We start from the raw sequence: 20,155 nt of genomic DNA on the forward strand, positions 1-20,155 counted from the left end.
TACTTCCTTAAAATTAATTATCTCATCTTTTATGCCAACACAAAGGGAACTTTGTTTTTCCCCTCTGTTTTCAATGGCACTTACTAATTTACACTAGTTGTGTAGCATCACCATTATTTAGGAAACAACCTGTAGAGCCCCCTGTGGTTTTTCTTCTTTATATTAACAATTTTAGTCAATAAAATACAAATCATTCCTAAAGGGGTGCAACACAATTTCTATTTAGCCCTTTGTGGGTAGCACGTCATTCCCTTGTCCCCACTTGCCATACTTAAAAGCACATTACAGAACATTTATCTGAAAGGACCAGGGGAAAATTTTCAGTTAAATGTGTTTACCTCTGTTTACCTCTCCCCATGACACCTAGGGAGGACTCTCACTTCTGGGCCACACTTTCCTGGTCTCAGGGAGACTCAAAAGAAAAACTGTATCACATATTTTAGAGATAGATGTATATTTTCAGGCCCATAATGAAAAGTAATATGGAAGTGTTACAGAACTTAGATCCCTTTACATTTAGTGAGAATTCCTTACAAACAGGAACTCCCATTCTAACCATATGCATGACAGTATAAGGATATGTTTACAAGGGAAAATATAGATGAATTAACTCAAGATGAGAAGAAAAGCACACCAGTTACATTCATAGCCCCTTGTGTAAAAATTTTCATCCAGACTAGAATAACTTTAGCACTGTTGTTTAATCTGTTTTGAAAGCAAACTAAACTAGAATGAATTAACGCAATTCAGGTATAGAACTATATGAGTGAGCTTAACAACCAGTAGTTGATTTACCTAAACTACCGTATTTACTCAAATAGAAACCAAACATGATTATAAGATGACCCCCTCCCTCCCCATTATTAGGTTCTATATATGGAAATTTTATAATTGTTTATAGCATTCCAATACAGAATCTAATTATTGGATCCTTGCCTTGAATTTGTCCTCTTCTGACTGCTATAGCAGAGAAAATATATCTGGGGGGTAGGTAGCCCCTTTGCTCTCTGCTTTTCCCCCAACTTTTTCCCCTGTAGCCTCTTCCCCCTCTCCTTACTATCAGACCCTGCCCTCCCTGAGCACATAGAAGTTAGGAGCAAATTTGAAAACAATAACCTTGAAATTAAATATGGCTATAGCATTTGCATAGGGTATCTATGTACTTAGTTCAGTGGTTTTCAACCTGTGGTTGGTGGACCTCTGCGGGCCCACAGACTATGTCTAAGAGGTCCATGAAAGATGATTATAATCAATCAAAAGTTTATAAATACCCACACTTACAATTCAAAGGGGTCCAGAAATGGACCTGCATTCAAGATACTCTAGGGGTCCACAAATGAAAAAGGGTCGAAAACCACTGACTTAGTTTATTCAGCTTTCATGCATGTTAACTTTTTTTGAAACTGCTTCAAGTTTTAGCACAACTACTCCATAAACACACTTTGGAGCAGAACTTTGATACTTTAGTTATATGCAGTACAAAGTATGCATGGTATTAGTCCAAAGCCAAAGGCTCATGATTTACCAGATAGTTCACTGGGGTAGTGTCACAGGGCACTAGGGTGTCCTGCTCCTTTAAGGGTTGAAACCGCTAGGGAGAGAGCCCTAGCAGTCAGTTGGGAGCCCCAGCTGCTGGTTACCAGGGCAGCCAAAATGAGATAGTTGGCCCACACCTGCCAGTGGTCAGCTGACCAGAAGGGGAAGGGCCTGGCACATATATAAACCCAGGGCAGAGGCCAGGAAGGCAATTCTCTGCCAGTGGCCAAGGGGGAAGGAGCCCTTCTAGAGGAAGCAAAGGGAAGAGGCCTGTTCTGCTCCTGGTAATGTTAAGGGACAGAGCATACCCTGTGTGGCTTGAGTTATGGTGTAGTCTAGGGGCTTGCCTTTTTTATGTTTTGTTTATAACACCACTGGTTTGGGTGAAGCTATTGGGGAAGGAGGAGGCCTCATTGGGGGTCCACTACAGTGTGGGGGCCCCGGGGCCAGTGCAGGTAGGGTGTTCAGAGGTGCACAGGCCCCTGGCACCAATGCGGGCAGGGTGTTCAGGGGTACACAGACCCTGGCACCGAGGGGCACAGAGAGAGAGAGAGAAGGACAGGGCTGTGGAGAGCCCAGTGACAAACTGAGGCTGAGTGAAAACAAGGCCTCAGAAGGATGTTGTGGGAATACAATCTGCGATGATTGGGGCATGGTAAAGGAACGGTTTGGAGCCACGCATGTAACCCATAAGGCTGGGATGTCCTGAGACATCCATTTTGAAATGGGACCCACAAGGGGTCTGGGAACCCAAGGGGGTCAGTGAAGTCCATCAGGACCGTGTCCAACTGGACATGAAGGCAGCCTCCCTATTTATTATAATCAAATCAAGACGTGGCGGGAGAGAAAAGAGGGTGCCCATTGGGCCAAATTTGCATGGTTCAGGTGCCCTAGGGTATCACAGCTATCCTTGGGGACCCCATCCCGTGACAGGTAGGCCCCACCAGAATCAATGACATTTCAAGCCACAGTGATCCTAAAGCTCAGTACTCCTCAGTACGCGTGTATACTCCACATACACTTCACAAAGGATCTATGTGCTGACTAGCCCCCACTCATGACTAAAACCAGATGTTTTTGTCATGAGTCCTAGGATGCTCCAAAAATATATATGCAGATAAGGCACAGGGCAACCTGGTCCAGCTTTACCTTGTGGAAGGCAGGGTCACACTAATTATATGCATCAGGTTGAGAGAAGGGGCAAAAGAGGGATTCTGGGTGAACTGTTTAGGGCCCCATTTTGTGATATTTGCCAGATATGTAAGGCTCGTGAAGGAACAGAAATCATTGGAAATGGGAAAGAAAGGCACAGTTCAGTTGTAGGAGTGAAGAGAAAGTCAAAATATATGTAATGTTGTGGCTCACTATGAGTTGAAAAAAGTCAGTGGTGAGGGGGACTATGCTTAATGGGCACTACCACATACCTTACTCAGATAGGTTGCACCAATCTATCCTTGTGGCTCCCATCAGCATACTTACCTTGCAGGGGAAATACCCTGACTAAGGTAATGCAAACATGGCACTATGTAGTGGAGGGTTGCACCCTTGTCTGCTTGTGGACAGGACTCCCAATGAGAGCCTCATAGTTAGTTTCCCACTGGCCGGCTTCCAGTGGGAGGATCTCAGCTACATGCCAACTTTATGGAAATGGGAGACTCCTCCCTCACTTGCTTCTGCAGCCATATGGCTGAGGGCAAGTGAAACTCAGGGGTATCCAAACCCCAAGTCTCCAGGCTTGGACCTGCGTGTAGGATGCCTGACAAAGGATTTGGAAGTATCTGAAGCCCCAGGCTGGGGTGGAGAATACTTGCTGGTAGCAGGGCCACATATGATTCTTGGATGATTTGAGTGATTTGGACCTGATCTGGCTCATTTGACCTTGGACACAAATTTTCCTTTATTTTATTTTTTTTTTTAATCATTATGCTCGCCCAATGTGGCCCATGTGATTATAGTCATGCTCAGTATTGACTTCATCTAATCAACTTCATAATTTGTTTCCCTGAATGAGTATATGTTGCTTTTTACAGCAGTTTAATGGCAGACAATGTATTTAATAAGATTTCCCTGTATGCAATTTTGGGGGGAAGCCTCAACTTGTATTCAGTTAAATATGGTAATTTTAGAATATCTACTTCTCAGAAGGAAAACACAATATAGCTGCCCTAAAAGTGGTCAAGCTTTCCTACCTAAAAAAAGAAATATGGTAGCATCCATAGAATGGAATTTTCCAGTATTTGTTATCATTATCAAGTCTAAGCTAAAATTTTGAGTATTCACATCTAGGTTTTCCTAGAAGAGGTTGAGAAGACTTATTTTATTACAAATAAAGAAAGACAGACTGACAAACTGAGTGCTCCTGTACATATTTCATACAGAGGGAGAAGTAAGTAAGAAAGAGAGGGAGATATTGGAAACCAGCAACTTCTAGCAGATTTTTAATATGGGTTTTCATTTCTTGTATAGCCTGTACAACAAAAAGTTTAAATGTGAGTTATAATAATCAAATTAATATTTAAATATGGTCATGCTTCTGATAATTATTCACTTTTCAACAGAAAAGCTACTTCAGAAATTCAAATCAGACAGTAATTACAACATTGGATGGTAATGATTGTTTTCACTACACATCCACATGTTCAGTAGTGATACAGTAATTCCTCAGCTGGTATAAATGAGTTTAGCTCCAGTAACAATAACAAGGGCGTTAAAGTAATTCTGGCCCCAAATGTATAAGTGTACTGATATTTATATTCCTGTCCAAGCATTAAGAACAATTATATACTTGAAATATTCAGTTGTGATGGATTTATTTGAAGGATAAAAGAAAAGTGAACAGGGTGCTTGAGACACTTACACACACATACCCTGAATCAAGCACATGTCATTCCAGTCACAGAATACCTGACAGCAATAAGACTATTTCAGCATGCTTATAATGGATTGGAAAAAAATAATAAATTATAAGAGCAGGATAAAGAACTACAACTACAAGACTATAAGTAAAAAACCCAGGCAACAAGTTTAAAAGAAAAAAAAAAGGAACCAAAGAGATTTAGCACCTGAAGAATAATTTATAATATCCAATTTATATGGACAATGTGCATAATCTTTCAAAAGCAGAATGTTTCTTAACAGATGGGGAATGAGTCAGGAACTTGGCAACCAACATTCTATCAGTATCTTTTCCACCAACTCTTTTTATACAGGAAACCCTCACTATTTGTGTGTTCAGCATTCACGGTTTCAAATATTCACAAATGCCGAGCCCGCTTCTTAAATACACTTAAAGGAGCTCTGCGCTTGTTGCCGCTGCACTCCTGCTGTCACCAGAGCATCCATGCCCCACCCCCAGCTGCCAGGGGCACTGAGTTCATGAACAGAGTTGATGTTCATGAATGCAGTGCCTTATTTACAGATTTCACCATTTGCGGGGGATACGAGAATATATCCCCCACGAATGGCAAAGGTCGCCTGCACTTTAAGTAAATGATACAACCCCTCTAAAATGGAGATAATAATGGCTGTTCACCTTTGTAAATCAATTGGACATTGTAAATGATGTATGATTCAGCTCTGTGTTATGCCAGTCATTGGGGTATATGGCACCTCCTATTGAAAACATCACCTTGAGACCACCCCTGAACCTTATTCTGCTAGGGAAGAGAGGACAAGGAAAGGGAGAGCCAGACAAACTAAACAGTTCCAGCTATTGAAGAATGGTGGCCAAGGGATATGCTGACTCAAAGCGTTGCCCAGGTCAGGGGTTAATAATCTATGTCCTGCAGACTGCATCCAGTCTGCAGACCCACGGGGCTACAATGGCATTTCATGGCTTTGCCTGCATCACAAACAAGAAGCAAGGAGAAGTTGTAGCAGCAGCAACAACCAGGTCCTAGCACCAGCCCACCTTGGACCGGAGGCAGTTTATTCAGCCCACAACAGCAAAAAGGTTGGTAACCACTGCCCTAGGTAGTCTTTGCTGGTGGCATTCTACTCATTCCAGCTACAACTTGATTCTCTTTCACAGTGTGGTCTCATGATGGGAATAGCAATGCCTGAGCCATAGGCAGGCATTTTGGCACCTGGTGCAAGTTATTTACAGAGTACCCCCACATGCACTACTGTATAATTAAGTGTGTGTGTGTGTGTGTGTGTGTGTGTGTGTGTGTGTGTGTGTGTGTAATTGTTTTTCTTTTCTTTTTTCCAAGAAAAAAGACTAGTTTCAGGGGAATAACATTGGAATACCTTAAGTATATATGAATATGTGTATAGCACAAAACACAAACAAATTATACTATATATAAATAACACAACACAGTAGGTAGTATTTCAAGATGTCTACAAAAAATTAACAGTAAAAAACATGATATCTATCTGTTGTAATGTGTGTCATTAGTAAACAGTTAATATAAAACATTTTTCTACATGGTATCTTCTAAGGAACAACAGTCAAATTACAGAATTTCCTTAGAATTTCAGACAAAAAATTCCAGGTCTGACACTGTATTTCACATATTCTGATTATCATCAACAAATCTACATCAAGAACTGTGTAGCTTTGCTTTCATATGGTAACTTAATGAAACAAAAGAAGTTAAGCATTTTATATGAACTTATAGCTCTCTTACTATCTCAATACTTTACTATATTAACAAAAAATATAACAATAGAAAAAGCACAGGCCCCCAAGCATGTTGTTATTATACCCCAGGTTAGTGTCAAAAAGAAATTTTAAAAAAGAATCATAAGATTGCCAGGCTGCTGACTCTATTAACACAAAGACCGTATACAAAAACTATCAAAAACAGAATCTCCACAACTAAAATGGCAATGTTTGTTTCAACAGTATGGACAATATTTATTATATTTATTAAAATGAACACTTTTTCAAATTAAAACCAATATTATTAAAACATTACTCCATATTAATATAAATTCCAAGGTTTTAAGAAAACCTAGGATTCAAAGAAATAAATTCAGATTTTTTTCAAGAATTCTCAGGAAATCCTTCACCAGTAGGCATCTTGCTTAAGTATTATTTACCTTTAACATAGCAAGCATCTCAACTAGGGAACTGCAGGTTAGCAAATTTGCTATGCCTCGCTCAATTGACAGGACCGCTAGTTCAGATAAGCTTTCTTGTCCCATCAAAGACCTTACATAGTTTTAAACTAATTTTAGTTTACTGGACATGCACTCAGTAATAGCAATAGTTACAGGTAGAGGTGCACCAATACATCAGTCAGATATCGGATCAGCACAGATATAAAGAAATTTGACTATATCGAAAATCAGCCTGAAGTGACTGATCATTTGGTCGATAAATGCCTGTACGTGCACACAGGCAGCGAGGAGCATAGCCCAAGCAGTGTGGAGAGCTGCATGCAGCTGGTAAATCTGTTGCAGGGGGAAAGGGAAGGGGGAGAAAAGGGACATGGGAGGGGCAGAACAATGTCCCCTGTGGTGAGGGAGACAGTGGGGCTGGGATGGGTGTGGAATGGAGCTGCAGCTCATCTGGGAGGTGCAGAGTTGGGGGCGCCCACCGCTGCATGCACCTCTTCTGGGAGCCGCTAGTACCAGTGACTCATCCACTTGTCCAGCAGCTCCCGCCACTGCTCCCACCACTTGTCTGGGAGGAGTGTGGGAGGACAAGGAGGGGTGCCCGCAGCACTGCACAGGGCAGACCAGCCAGGCTGCAGCTGCAGGCTGGGGCCAGGGGCTACACTATGCTGTGCTCAGGGTGGGCAGCAGCAATGCTGGGAGGGGGGTTACAGTGAAATTTGGGGTGGCTGCAGCCCCCACAAGGAGGGGTGCCCGCAGCACTGCACAGGGCAGACCAGCCAGGCTGCAGCTGCAGGCTGGGGCCAGGGGCTACACTATGCTGTGCTCAGGGTGGGCAGCAGCAATGCTGGGAGGGGGGTTACAGTGAAATTTGGGGTGGCTGCAGCCCCCTTCTGTCCCACCCCATGCAGATCCAGGGGCACACCCACCCCTCCATGCCCTACCAGACGTGCGGTGGGCTCTGCAGTGGGAGCCGTCCCCTCCTCCCTGTGCCCCCCAGACGAGCTGTGGCTCTGTCCCATGCCTGCTTCACCCCAGCTGGGCAGCCCCAGCCCCACTCCTTCCCTCCCTCACTGTGGGAGGCATTGATCTGCACCCCCACACCTCTTCCCTCCCCCTCCCCTTTTACCACAATAGACTTACCAGCTGCACACAGCTGTATTGGAAATCAGATCAGTATCAGCCAATATGCTTCCTTAAAATTCAGCCATCAGTACTGGCCCCAGAAATCTCTATCAGTGCACCCCTAGTTACAAGCAATATCAAAAAAATCCTCAAGGCAATTTAAATATTAGGATGCTATAAGGGCGCATCCCTGTAAATGCACACATGCAGGGACACACATTTCTTGCAGGACAAATAGCAACACCACATATTTGTGCCACTATTTATCCCCAGGCAAACTCCTACACATGGCGATGTAACCCAGGCAGGGTAAGGCAGGCTGGAGCTCGTACCAGTGGCAGCATGGCACCGAGCTGGCCACTCTGAACCTGTAACTCTGGCTGGCCAGGCTCTGGTCTCTGGAAATGCACACTGTTGCCACTTGCGCCCCACCAGTTTTTTTAGTGGCAGGTTTTTTTGACATTGTGATCACTTGGTATAAAAAAAACAAAAAACTGCTGCGCTATGTTGGCACTGGATTTAAGACCCAGATACTTTGTTCCAGGTGGACCTAAACCCTCAAGCCAACCACAGCCTCTCCATTCAATAATAAGTGAATTTCATGGATATACAGTGATAGCAGATATGGATACAATTTTATACCTACCAGTCCTAGGGTTTACAGAGGGAAGGTACATCTGGCCAGTACATTAATTTCGCTCTTGAATGTCAGATGTCAACAACCTGGAGGTCAGAGGCGGAGGCCTGCCACAAGCCACTGGGATGAGTGAGACGGGCGGGTGGTATGCCCTCTGTCCATGGTAGCCTCAGATTCCCCTCTCGGGCACCCTTTGCTGCTACTCTAAAATTCCTTCTTTTGTATTCTCTTTCTCTCCTGATGACTCTTCATCTCTGGGCTCATTGGTTGGTCTCCCTGTGGTTGTCATACTGTACACATTTTGTCCTGTCAGCATATTCCTTTGTTTCACAAACCCATCACATGTACCCATCATAATTTGGGCTTTTTCCAGTTTCTCCTAATTTGGTCCATCTACTAAAACTGGAAATCCCAAGGGCTCTGCATCTGGGCACTGTGACCTGGCCAATCCAACAAAGTCCCTTATCTTTGTTATGAAACACTGTGGTATATGTCTTCAGTTTCACAGCCTGTGTGTCTGCTTGCAGCTTTCCTGTGTCAGATACTGTGGGCCTTCAAGAAAACTTTGTAAAAACAGGCTTTTAGAAATCAATTAACCCTTGCTGTTGTCCTGGACCATTATTCTAATGCAATATCTAGTTTACCTACATGCCAATTCCCAAAAGTAAACCTCTAAATACCATTTTCTAGCCATCACACTGCTAATTAGCAGCATGGCACATGGGTGCATGTGCACTGTGTGCAGTTTGCCACACTTCAAATGGCTTTGAGGTGCTGCAAACTGCATGTGCATGCTTGTTGGGATATGCCTTGAAAGAACAAGCACGCTTGCATTTTGAAAGGTTTCCATGAATAATATAGCTTGAAAATTAAAACTTACTATTTTTTCTGCAATTTTTGCAGCATCCAAATCATTTGAGTCTTGTAAAGCTAAGTCAGCAGAACTTGTTTTTCCCAGACTTATTGAAAACAAGCAGAAGCAAGTGAGACAACTGATATCCTTTGAAAATGTCAGACAATTTCTCAAATCTCCATAGTGCATCTATGGAGCACATCACTCACTGCATTTGTCACTGTTTGATGCATCTTATTTTGAAGATGAATAAAAATCAAACTGTTTAAACTATCATTACAAGGCAGGTAGTATGGGTCACTTAAGCATCACTATTTGTTTTTAACTAGCAAGAAATTTCTTTTTGTCTTTTGTAATAAGACTATTCAAGACAACAATGCATCATGTAAAGTTCAAATATGATTTGATGCAATAGAATGCGGTAGACAGACTAATCTGGTGGGAACATTAATAAAGGGGGATGTTCTACTCTTCTTAAGACTTTCAAAGGAAAGCAATAGACAGCACTGCATTAAAGGAGTAAATCAACATATATTTGATCCTGATTTTCAAACAACTTCAGTAAAAGCACTTGTTTTCATGAATGTAATATTTATGTTTCCACATCAGGGAAATAATTGATAGAGAGCTTTAACTAGATCTCTCTTTAAGGATTTTTCCTCCCTTACTGAGTGGTTCAACACTCCACAGTACTCTTAATATTCCAGCATGAATCTCTGCCATGCCAGGAATCACTTAGCTTCTATTTCTCATAAATTCCCAGATGCCAACTTTTTCAATAGAGAGATTATGCAACAAAGAAGTTATTTCCGTCTTTCTCTTTCATGTAAGAGAAAGTAAAATAAATTAAAAATGGTTTATTATGGATTTTTCTTTGGATGTCAGGACTGTCTTCCAATACAGATCAGTTAGGCATAAGAAAATAACAATGGGAAGGAGAAAATAGAGAGAAAAGGGGGAAAATACAACTTTATCAATAGGTAAGTCTTTTTCAAGAATCTATATTGGAACTATGAACTGAGTTCCTTTGCACATTTTGAGATTCATTCAATTTCTATAAAAACAACAGTTTTTAATATGAGCCATATAAAAAGATCCATTATATTTTTGATTCATACCCACTGTACCAGATGTCATTGAGTATACAGGTTATTTTACACACATACACACACGTTACAAACAATATTGAGAAAACAGAATGATTATCAAAATGTGTTTGACTCTCCCTGTTCCTACTATCTGCCTTTTTCTTCATGATTACAATAAAATGTTTTAGTCTTATCACATTCTACTTGATACGGGTAGAGGCTAAAGAGATCAGAACTCTTGTTAAATACATTTCAAATTAGGATTACTTTTCAACTTGAAAGTGAAGGTTTGTGCAAGTTATATCAAGAAGAAAATATAGTTGTCAAACTCTATTGTCTGGGTGTTGTTTCAGTGCTATCTTAAGACAAATAAAATGCATCTAGTTTAATTATATTCAGAGTGAAGATGCAATTCATGAAATGTAATGAGTTTTTCACACTTGTAATACTAAGCACTCCTTATTAAAACATCTGATATTTTATTGATTTATCCTATACCCAAGGTACTTTTAAGAACTAATACTGATAAAATTTTAAATCCAGCTTTGCAGGAAACTTTAAAGAAGGTAAGAATAAGCAAAGTACAACAATTTCTTAACAATAAATAAAACCTATACATTTTTCTTTAAATCAGTACAAACTATGTTGAGCTACTAAAACATGGGTTTTGTGGCTCAAAAAATAGTAATAATAAAAAAGATTTTGACTTTTCTCTTCCGGTAACTACCTACCATAAATGAATATTAACAGGAAGTAGAAAAGCACAACAAATATTAGTCAATTCAAGTTATGCCTATTATTACCAGAAAAACTCCTTTTTCCTAGGAACTGTAACCAGGATAAAGCAGTAGTATTACTATAAATTAATATGTAATTGAAGCAACACATCATTTGTTCAAATGCACATTGATAACATGTACCATTTAGTTTTTCCCCAGAGCTGCTCCTAAACTTGAAAAAAAGTTACAGTATCTTTTACATAGTAAAATACAAACAAACAATTCACACACACATCTAAAACAAACAGTTTCTGTGAACCCCACTTCACAAAAATCATATCATACTCATCCTTGGTACAAAATGTAATTAAAGGCAATGGAATCCTATCAGGGATGCATTTGGCCATAGGAGCCAAATATTAATAGGTATAGGATCAAGACATACGGACGAAACTTGCCAGAATATTTATATCTTTAGAAAACACAGGCATGCAAGTTTGAGACTTATCTGTCAAAATTAGTTTGGAGCCTACAAATTTTGGAAAGATAATTTCTGAACTGAATACAAAAATCCCCTGCTCATTCTTCTACTCCACAACTTCATACACTATTTAGAACATTAAATTCCAGCTCTTTGTACAGGTCAGAGATTTTTTTTAAATGGTCTACAGCTGGGAATAACTTCCCCAATTGACTCTCAACAGCACTTACCCTACTGTTCATTATATTTAACTGAAGAAACAATACTGTTACCCACTACCTTAAGACAATATACACAAGTTCATAATGTTTGATGATAGAGGGCTCTTACATCTTTCCTGCAATCTGATACCATAAGATTTTTCTGGGGATGGGCATTTCAATTCATTTGATATAAACTAGATCCCTGAATGAGTAGCTTAAAAGTTCTCAGCTTTTAAGATCTAAATTCAGTCATGGGCTGTTATTTTATTATTGAAAACAGTGACAAATTTTCCTCAATTTTGGCTTTGTTAAAGGGGTTAATATGCTACAACTGGTCCATAATAAAGCACACTATCTCATTTAAATAGAAAAGAAAAGGCTTTTCTTATAGCGTTCCTCATTTGATAGACTGTTGCCTCGCTTAGCTTGAGGTGATTTATCAAACTTAAAATGAAATAAGAAAAACCCTAGCAGCTGTTTTCATCTGCTCATGTTTGCTAGTAGAGGAATTTGAATTTGTGGTATGCATTTTGTGTATTGCAGCAAATTGCAAGTGATTTGTATGCTGCTGGTCTGGGAACTGGTGGAAAGTAACATTATTGTCTCAATCCAAATTTGTATGTGTCATACTCATCAGTACTAATAGTACATTAGCTTCAAAACTATGCTGGTAACATTCAGGAGTAAGGAAAACAAAGCCCCTACCCCCAAAAGTCTTTTAATAGTCAAAGAGACAAAAAACAAGTAAAAGATGGAATGGACAAAGTACATACGGGGAAAATAGGACAATGGATAGTATGTTTTGTTCCTTGTTTGGTTTTCTTTTTCCATATATAAATATCATTTCAACCGACCATAACATACTCAAGACAATATCCAACTATAACATAAGATACCACTGAAGTATTTACAATTGCACAGTATGAAATTAAGTTTTTAAGTGTGTGCATGTGTGACATATAGAAAAAAAGTTAAATTTGTTGACAAAAATTGAAGTCATAATACTTCTCTGAAAGAAAAGCTATGATTATAGGAAGTTGCCATACACATTCTTTGCCCATCTAAGCTTTTAAAAAGGGCTAGTGAAAGCATCAGATTTGAAGTACATGGATCTTAACAGTGAGTGTTGGCGTCAGTGGACCTTTGCATGACACCCTGAAAGTTACAGTTGATCTGGCAGTCTCAAAATAACTGAGCAATATTTTATTTTGTTCCCTCAGAAACTTTAAATATTAAAACCAAATGTAATTTACTTCATATTTAATGACATACACTGGGAATCGGACGTTATGGAGTAGGGCATGCTATTGCTGTGGGGCTAACTTGAACTATTTAGGAGCCAATACACAAATGCTAAAGAAGAATCTGAAACAATGATATCTTGAGTGATAATAAGGTTGAAAAAGAACACTTCTTGCCATAACTTTTAATGCTGACATATTTATATTTAAGAATTACAGTGCATAATTTAGATTCTAAATAAACTGGGTTAACTGCACCAGATATACTTCTCCTTTTACTCCTTGTCAAATAAGGATATAATGCAACAAAACATGCCATACTGTCAACAAATGAACTTTCAGCATCTTGTACGTGTTCTGTAAATATCTTTATAGATCTATCAATGCCCTTTAACCAGTGCTGAGAAAAGGAGTACAAGTGTTCATGATGTGTTGCATGCTAATTTTACTTTGAACAAAGATTACCACTTGAAGGAGAACATCCTAGACTAGAGAAAGGGGAAGAACCACCTCACCTTGGGACTCAAAATAAGAACAGAGCAAGAGCGTGAGTATGAACTGCAAGAGAGCTAAGGCACAAAGGGCTTCACTTAAAACATGAAAGAAAAAGAATATAATCTCACAATTACTTAAACAATACCCTATGTAAATTAAGCAATAGCCATCCTTGTTATTGGACCTAGGCAGCATGTGACATTTGAAGATGTAGTCTAAAGTTTTCAGATGTAATGAATTTGAAGCATCAGATCAGACCGCAAGTTTCTTGTTGATTTATGACTTGTATTTGAGTGAGCTTCATTTCAAAGAGTTTTCATCCTGTGCCACTTCAAATACTGCAGTGTTTCCATAAGCTTTTCTGCATGCTAAATATTGGTACTATGATGGCTATAGTCACAAACTTTGTTTTTTCTTTTGTTCACCATAAATCACATACTATGTAGGTATGTTCTAATTCCTGTGCTGAAGCTGAAACCTTTGCCATGGACTTCAGCCATAGTGGAATTGGAGCCTAAGGTTTGGTACAGACATTCAGAGAGCCTGAAGTGGAATCGATCTAGTCGCACAGTTTTCTGTAAGCAGTGTAGGTTATATTCGTAGCAAACAGAACACATATTCTCCTTTTGGTGGGGGGCAGGGACATGCCAGCTCCCTGCACTGGTGAAGGCCAGCAGGTTGGAGGTGTCCTTGCCTGCCTCCCAACATGCCCTGTGGATTTCCTGGGTTGATGGAGACTGCCAAGCAACTAGGCAACCCCTGATTGGCTGCTGGACACAAGCAATCATGTCCCCAATCCCTGTTGCATCATCTGTCAGCTACAGGCAGGAGGAGGTGTGCTCGCTAGTGCCTGGCAGCCAGGCCAGGGTCCATAGGGTTGTGTCCAAGCACAGGGGTTCTCCTGGGCTCTGTGTCTACTCTGGGTGTACATTCTGGAGAGCTTCATGATGGAGTGTGGGAGCACAGCCTGGGGATGTGGGTGCCTGGCTGCAGGGTTAATATATGGGAAAACAGATGCCTCCTTTTGCCACTTCCATTGCCTGTCTGAGGCTGACAGGTGGTCAGACACAGGAAGCAGGGCTATGGAAAGGGTCTGTGATGACCTGGCTCTGTGACAGTTCAGGGGTGGGGCCTGCTGGAAACCTGGCCAGAGCAGTCAAGCATAGGGTGAGTACTAGCATACCTCCCTGCAAGGAAAGGTTAGCAGTGGCCACAAAGCAGCCTGGGATGTCAGTGGACAGTGAGCTAACTTGAATCAATAGGGGAGCCGGTACTGAATTTCGATGCACTGGTCTAACTAACTTAAATCAATTACGTTTGAGCGCACATCAATCCAGATCTATCTTAGACTGTATTCCACTTATTTTAGAACAGTCTGTATGCACTGAACTTCTGTTCTGTTACAGGTTTAAACTGGTTTCCAATCATTCAGACCAGTAAAAGTGTAATGTCTGTGCCTGCTCTAAGTGAAGGATAAGCAATACTGTACACAGCTACTAATTGTTGATTTTTGATTTAAGTCATTTCTTGTCCCTCAAAATGGAAAGAATGAAAGAATTTCTGCCAGTTCATCTTCTGTCATATTTTCTCATAACATTTTTAAATTCAGAATAGCCAGTTACAATACAGACATTTGTTAGGGATTAAAAATGTTAGTTTTTTAAAACATAGTTAAACAAAGGTCAACTGATAGCAACAAAAAACAGAAAGGAAAATAACACATTCCATTGTTCCATCACATGCAAGTCTAATCCCGATAATTTAGAGTCCATTGCTCATACATTTCTAATTCTGTTAAGGTCATTAGTATGAACCACAGTGCAGATGGTCTTAACATTTTAAGAAGTCTTTACATTTATAAATGAACAACAATTGACTATATAAAGAATTTTAGATATGTTTAGTCAGAGTTAAGGGCTCAGTTCTTCTTTTAGAAGCATGGATGAACTACCTTACACAGTGTAAAGTCAGTTATTAATCATGCATGTGCAAGTACAGCTTCTGATTTTTTTTTTTTTTTATTAGATAAGTGTCTTTCTGTACCCGTCTTAAAAACAAAATCATTGCCAAGGTCCACAAAACGTAGCTAATATCTAGCAATAGGAGAAAGGAGACTCAGATGCAGCCTTCATTTAAGAGCTATCTCCCTTTTATTTCAGTAACACCAGAAAAGAAGCCCTCACATGTTTAAAAATCAACTAAGCTTATTCTTTTTTCAGATGGGAACATTACACACTGGATCATAAAATGTCCAATGAACAGAACAAAGTTGTTTTCTCAGGGGCTTTCAGATTGCCCAGTAGGACACGAGTAGCAAAAAGCCCCTCACAAAAGTGGGGAAACAGCTTGGGCCTGAAAAGGGTCATTCATTGTGCTAGACATGTATTCATTTTTCCATCCAGATATGTGGTGAGCTTTTCTTAGGGGTAGCTAAATTGCTTAGTCTATGTTAATGCATATTCACTCTATGAATACTTTTATTGACCACATACCTACTCTTACTCCAGTGAAAGTAAATATTTTTTTTTTTTTAAATTGCTGTAATGGGAGTTGAATCAAAGAAAAACTATTGGATATAGAAGAATGTAGTTCCCATAATGAAGAAATGGGGATGCTTCTTCTGTTGCTAAGGGAGGGGAAGAGTATATTACAGTATTATTGGTTAAAAGTAACATTAAAAGTATTTGGTTTTGTGGCCATTAGGTAAAGTAGCATGTGCCAAATCATTATTATCAGCATTGTCTCAAGTGGCTGCAGAAAAAAAACTACTCTGGAAGGTTTCTTTTTTTCCTAAAACATGGGTTGATCATATCTGTGGGTGCCACCTTAATGCTAATTAGTACCTCACTCAACAGTTAGCCAGATTTCAGAGGGATACTAGGTGACTAAGCCAACAAATGTAACTGTGGAACAATTAGATCCTATATAATCACAACATAATCACCTTTTTCTATACTTTAGACCAAAATAGGACAATGACTTTCTAGAAAATGCAGGTAAATATACAGTGGAAAATCATATTATTTATTTATTTTTGTGTCAAATTCTGCTCAAAGCAAATGATTGAACTTTGCTAATGATATAAACAATCTCATTTATCAAAACTGCTCTAGCCTTATTATTTCATGCATCAATAATGTTTTCAGAAGCATGAAGAAAAAGAAAATGAAAATGAAGCTCATGTGGAGTAATTATTTTACAGTGGCTGCTAATATTCACAAGTTATTGTGCAAAAGTCGTCATAATCTACTTCTAAATATGCTTAACTATATTACTTTCCCAGATTATTGGACTCCACAATTTAAAATAACCATTCTCTGGGGTATTTAAAAAGGCAACTCAAGTGCTTAATTTCCCTTGAATGGTAATGATTCCTTCTTCATATTAGACATGATTAATTTTGGACAGGGCAAAAATGGGGCTCTGTACAGGCTTTAAGATGGCTTTATAGTGAAAGTTTCTAGCAGTCTTCCTTCATTAAAACAATTGGATACCTTTTTATATTTCATAGTTTTAAATTATTTAAAATAATAAATACAAGTTTCTCCTCAAAATAATGCAAAGTCAAAACATATATTATAGAGAACATTTTTTAAAATGCACATGAATTCAACATCTCCGGATACATACTCTACAGTAATTGCAATTACAGGAAAACTTTAATTTACACTCTTCAAGAATTTTAATGATCTGAGTTTTTTTCATAGTCTTTTATTTCCCTGGGTGTTTTAAAATCATTACAAGATAAAATTAGTAATGAAGTATGTTCAATTCCTTGATGATCCATTTTAAAGTACTATCACAACAAGCATTTTAACTCAAAGCCTTAATAGCTGGTGATCTTTAATTTAAATCATTAGTGAGTTCTATGGGCATGATACTTATAATACCTTGTGTAAGGACTAAAAGTAGATATTGAATGAAGGATTCAAACAGTAGGTAACATACCCCCCCCAAAAAAACCCCCAAAAACAAATTTCAAACCCTACACTTAACTAGGAAACAAGCTAAACATACTGAACATTAATAGATTCCTTTAATCAAATCAAATTTAAAGCATAACAAGATACACGTATAGTTGAGGTTGTTTGCTTTTCCTTGACTTTCTGCCCTAACCTTCATTTTATCAATTCATTGCAACAGATGGTCAATTGCCAGTGGTAAAAGAAAGGCTCTAGGAAAGAGTAAGCTGATCTTACCTTTTAGAACTACGACGTATAAGTAACAAAATACAGAAGTGGAACAAAATTATCCAAACACAGCTTCAGACAAAATAAAAATGTCTGAAAATGTATTAGTAAACCAAATGTTAACTGCCCTAAAGTACATTTTTTTAAATAAAAAATGTCAGGTATATATGGGACATAATTGAAGGGAAACTGAAATTTTAATGAGTCAAATTCTTGAATGTGAACCAACCCCCCAGTTAAGGCCCTGATAAAGCAAGGTACTTAGAATCATAGAACCAGGGAAAATTAAGGTTGGAAGGCAGCTTAGGAGGTCATCCAGTCCAACTCCCTGCTCAAAGCAGGACCAGACCCAACTAGATCATCCCAGCCAAGGCTTTGTCTAGCCAGGTTTTAAAAACCTACAAAGATGGAGATTCCACAACCTCTCTGAGACCTTTCCAGGGCTTTGCTACCCTCCTACATAATCACGTACTAACAATTAATCTTGCAAGTTAAACCGCTGACTTCAATATTTTTATGTATTATTAACATGGTTAAATATTTTGTTGAATCAGGGCCTAATCCTTAGATTCTCTGCTTAATAAGGTCCTCTGAATTTTGCAAGCAACTTGTATCATAGTTTTCTGATAAGCCAAAATAAAAACATCTCTGGGTATCTTCTGTCCATTTTCACCTTCACATCAGATCTTAATACCACCACTCAGCAAAAAACCTCAACCAGCTTCAAAAATCATCACTTCCTCCTCTGGTCTACTGAGGGTATGTGTTCCTTGGACCCAATCTAAAAATCACATGGCTTACTTTAAGCCATGTGATCATAGATTGGGTCCCAGTTGTACAAACATTTGCCAGTGCAGGGAGCCATATCAAGGGAGATTGGGAGGATCATGGGGAGAGGACAGGACTAGTTGTTTTGTGGGGATGTCTGTACAGTGATGGGGAGGTTGCTAAAAATAGGCCAGTCAGTGTGGGGAATGGGGTAAGAAAAGTGCAGCCCTAGGGCTGGGTGTGAGTGCTAGGCTTTTCCAGGACTGGGGCTGTGCTGTGAATGTGTACACACATTCAGTAGATCAGGCTAACCTGTGCCAAATCTAACTTAGTGCACCTCCTCAGGTGAACTAAGTTAGATCAGGCCAGCCATTCTTTGCCCAATCTAAGCTTCTTGAACATCTGTACAGATTGACACTTAGACTGACCTAATCTTACTGCAGTTGATCTAACGTCTACGCAAACCATGAGTACTATTAACAAAGAGCCCTCAAAGATATTTCCTTTTGCACCAAAATATCTGTAAGTAATCTAACACAGGTAATAATAGCATTAAAATACATGAAGTAAAAAGGGCCAATGGGAAAACTTTAAGCAGTTAGGTAATCACTGTCAACAAACTAATTCAGAAGAAGCTTAACAGCAATGAGAAAGGAAGGCAAACCATTTGGGGAGGGGGAGACAATAAATTCAGGAAAAAAATAGCTGTGGATCTGATAGTAGGGATGATAATGTAAGCAGTAACAACAAGAGCAGCAACAATAATAAATCAAACCACAAAGCTCTGTAAATCAGACAAAAGCTAGGGGAAAACTTAGAAAATGCTACCAACAGGGAAACAAAATAATCCATAACGTTAGAAACTCTGGCATAAAAACAAAAGATACATTACAAAGAGTTAACTAAAAGAGCTGCAGTCAACAACAACAACAAAATCAGAATTTTTCCAAATAGAAGTCCACAGAGACAAACCATACTGGTTATATTATTTAAAGGGGGGATGGAGAGAGGGAGAAAAATGAAAAGCAAGTTTATTACATAAAACTAAAAAAAAAAAAAAACCTATATCAAAGAGTATTAATGGCTACAACAGTACTTTAACACAGCAGTGGTACAATACATACAAAGCAGATATAGCCAACACATTTAGTTTAGCTAAAACAACAGTGATAGTCTATCAGTGAATTATCTTTTCTTTGCAATACCCCTGAAGTTACTGGTTTGGTGTTAAGAAAAATAAAAAATTCCATAACATTTTAGAAGATAGAGCCAAATACAATATACCAACTCTTTCAATTTAATGAGTTGCAAGATAAATGTTATTTTTCATTAAGCTGTGGGCCCTTTCTTCCAAATCTTACTAATATGCCCAAAGCTAATTGTAGCTGAGGTAAGAGAAAGAACTAGTAAGAATCTTCAGAAAAGAAAGCTCATAGGTGAAAGGCTAGGCAGCTCTTCCACATTTTGGGGAACAAATGTACAATTGGTATATACATTGAAAAAGACATATGCCACATTTTACTATAGCTAAGTAATAGATGGTATCCTACATGTGCTAGGTAAAAAGTGTAGCTCTGCATGTTTAGAAATGTTTAAAGTTCCAAGCAGCCAAGTGCTCCTTAAAAGTCTCATCTAACAACAGTTTTTTCCATTACTCCATAGTTTTATCACTCAGAGCTGCCTGCTTTTCAATTTCTTTAATCCATTACACCCTCCTTGTCATCTTAGCTCATAATTTAATAATGTCACTCTTTC

The 20,155-nt window shown here is 39.0% G+C and overlaps 1 protein-coding gene across 1 annotated transcript in view; it reads right to left on the minus strand.

The window, feature by feature from the left end:
* The window catches only part of PRKG1 (protein kinase cGMP-dependent 1), a 1,043,514-nt gene that overhangs the window by 656,386 nt on the left and 366,973 nt on the right, over positions 1-20,155 (minus strand). The gene's annotated exons all lie outside the window — the stretch shown is intronic.

Source organism: Alligator sinensis, unplaced genomic scaffold (assembly GCF_000455745.1).
Source record: "Alligator sinensis unplaced genomic scaffold, ASM45574v1 scaffold543_1, whole genome shotgun sequence".
In the NCBI taxonomy this organism is placed as follows: Eukaryota; Metazoa; Chordata; order Crocodylia; family Alligatoridae; genus Alligator; species Alligator sinensis.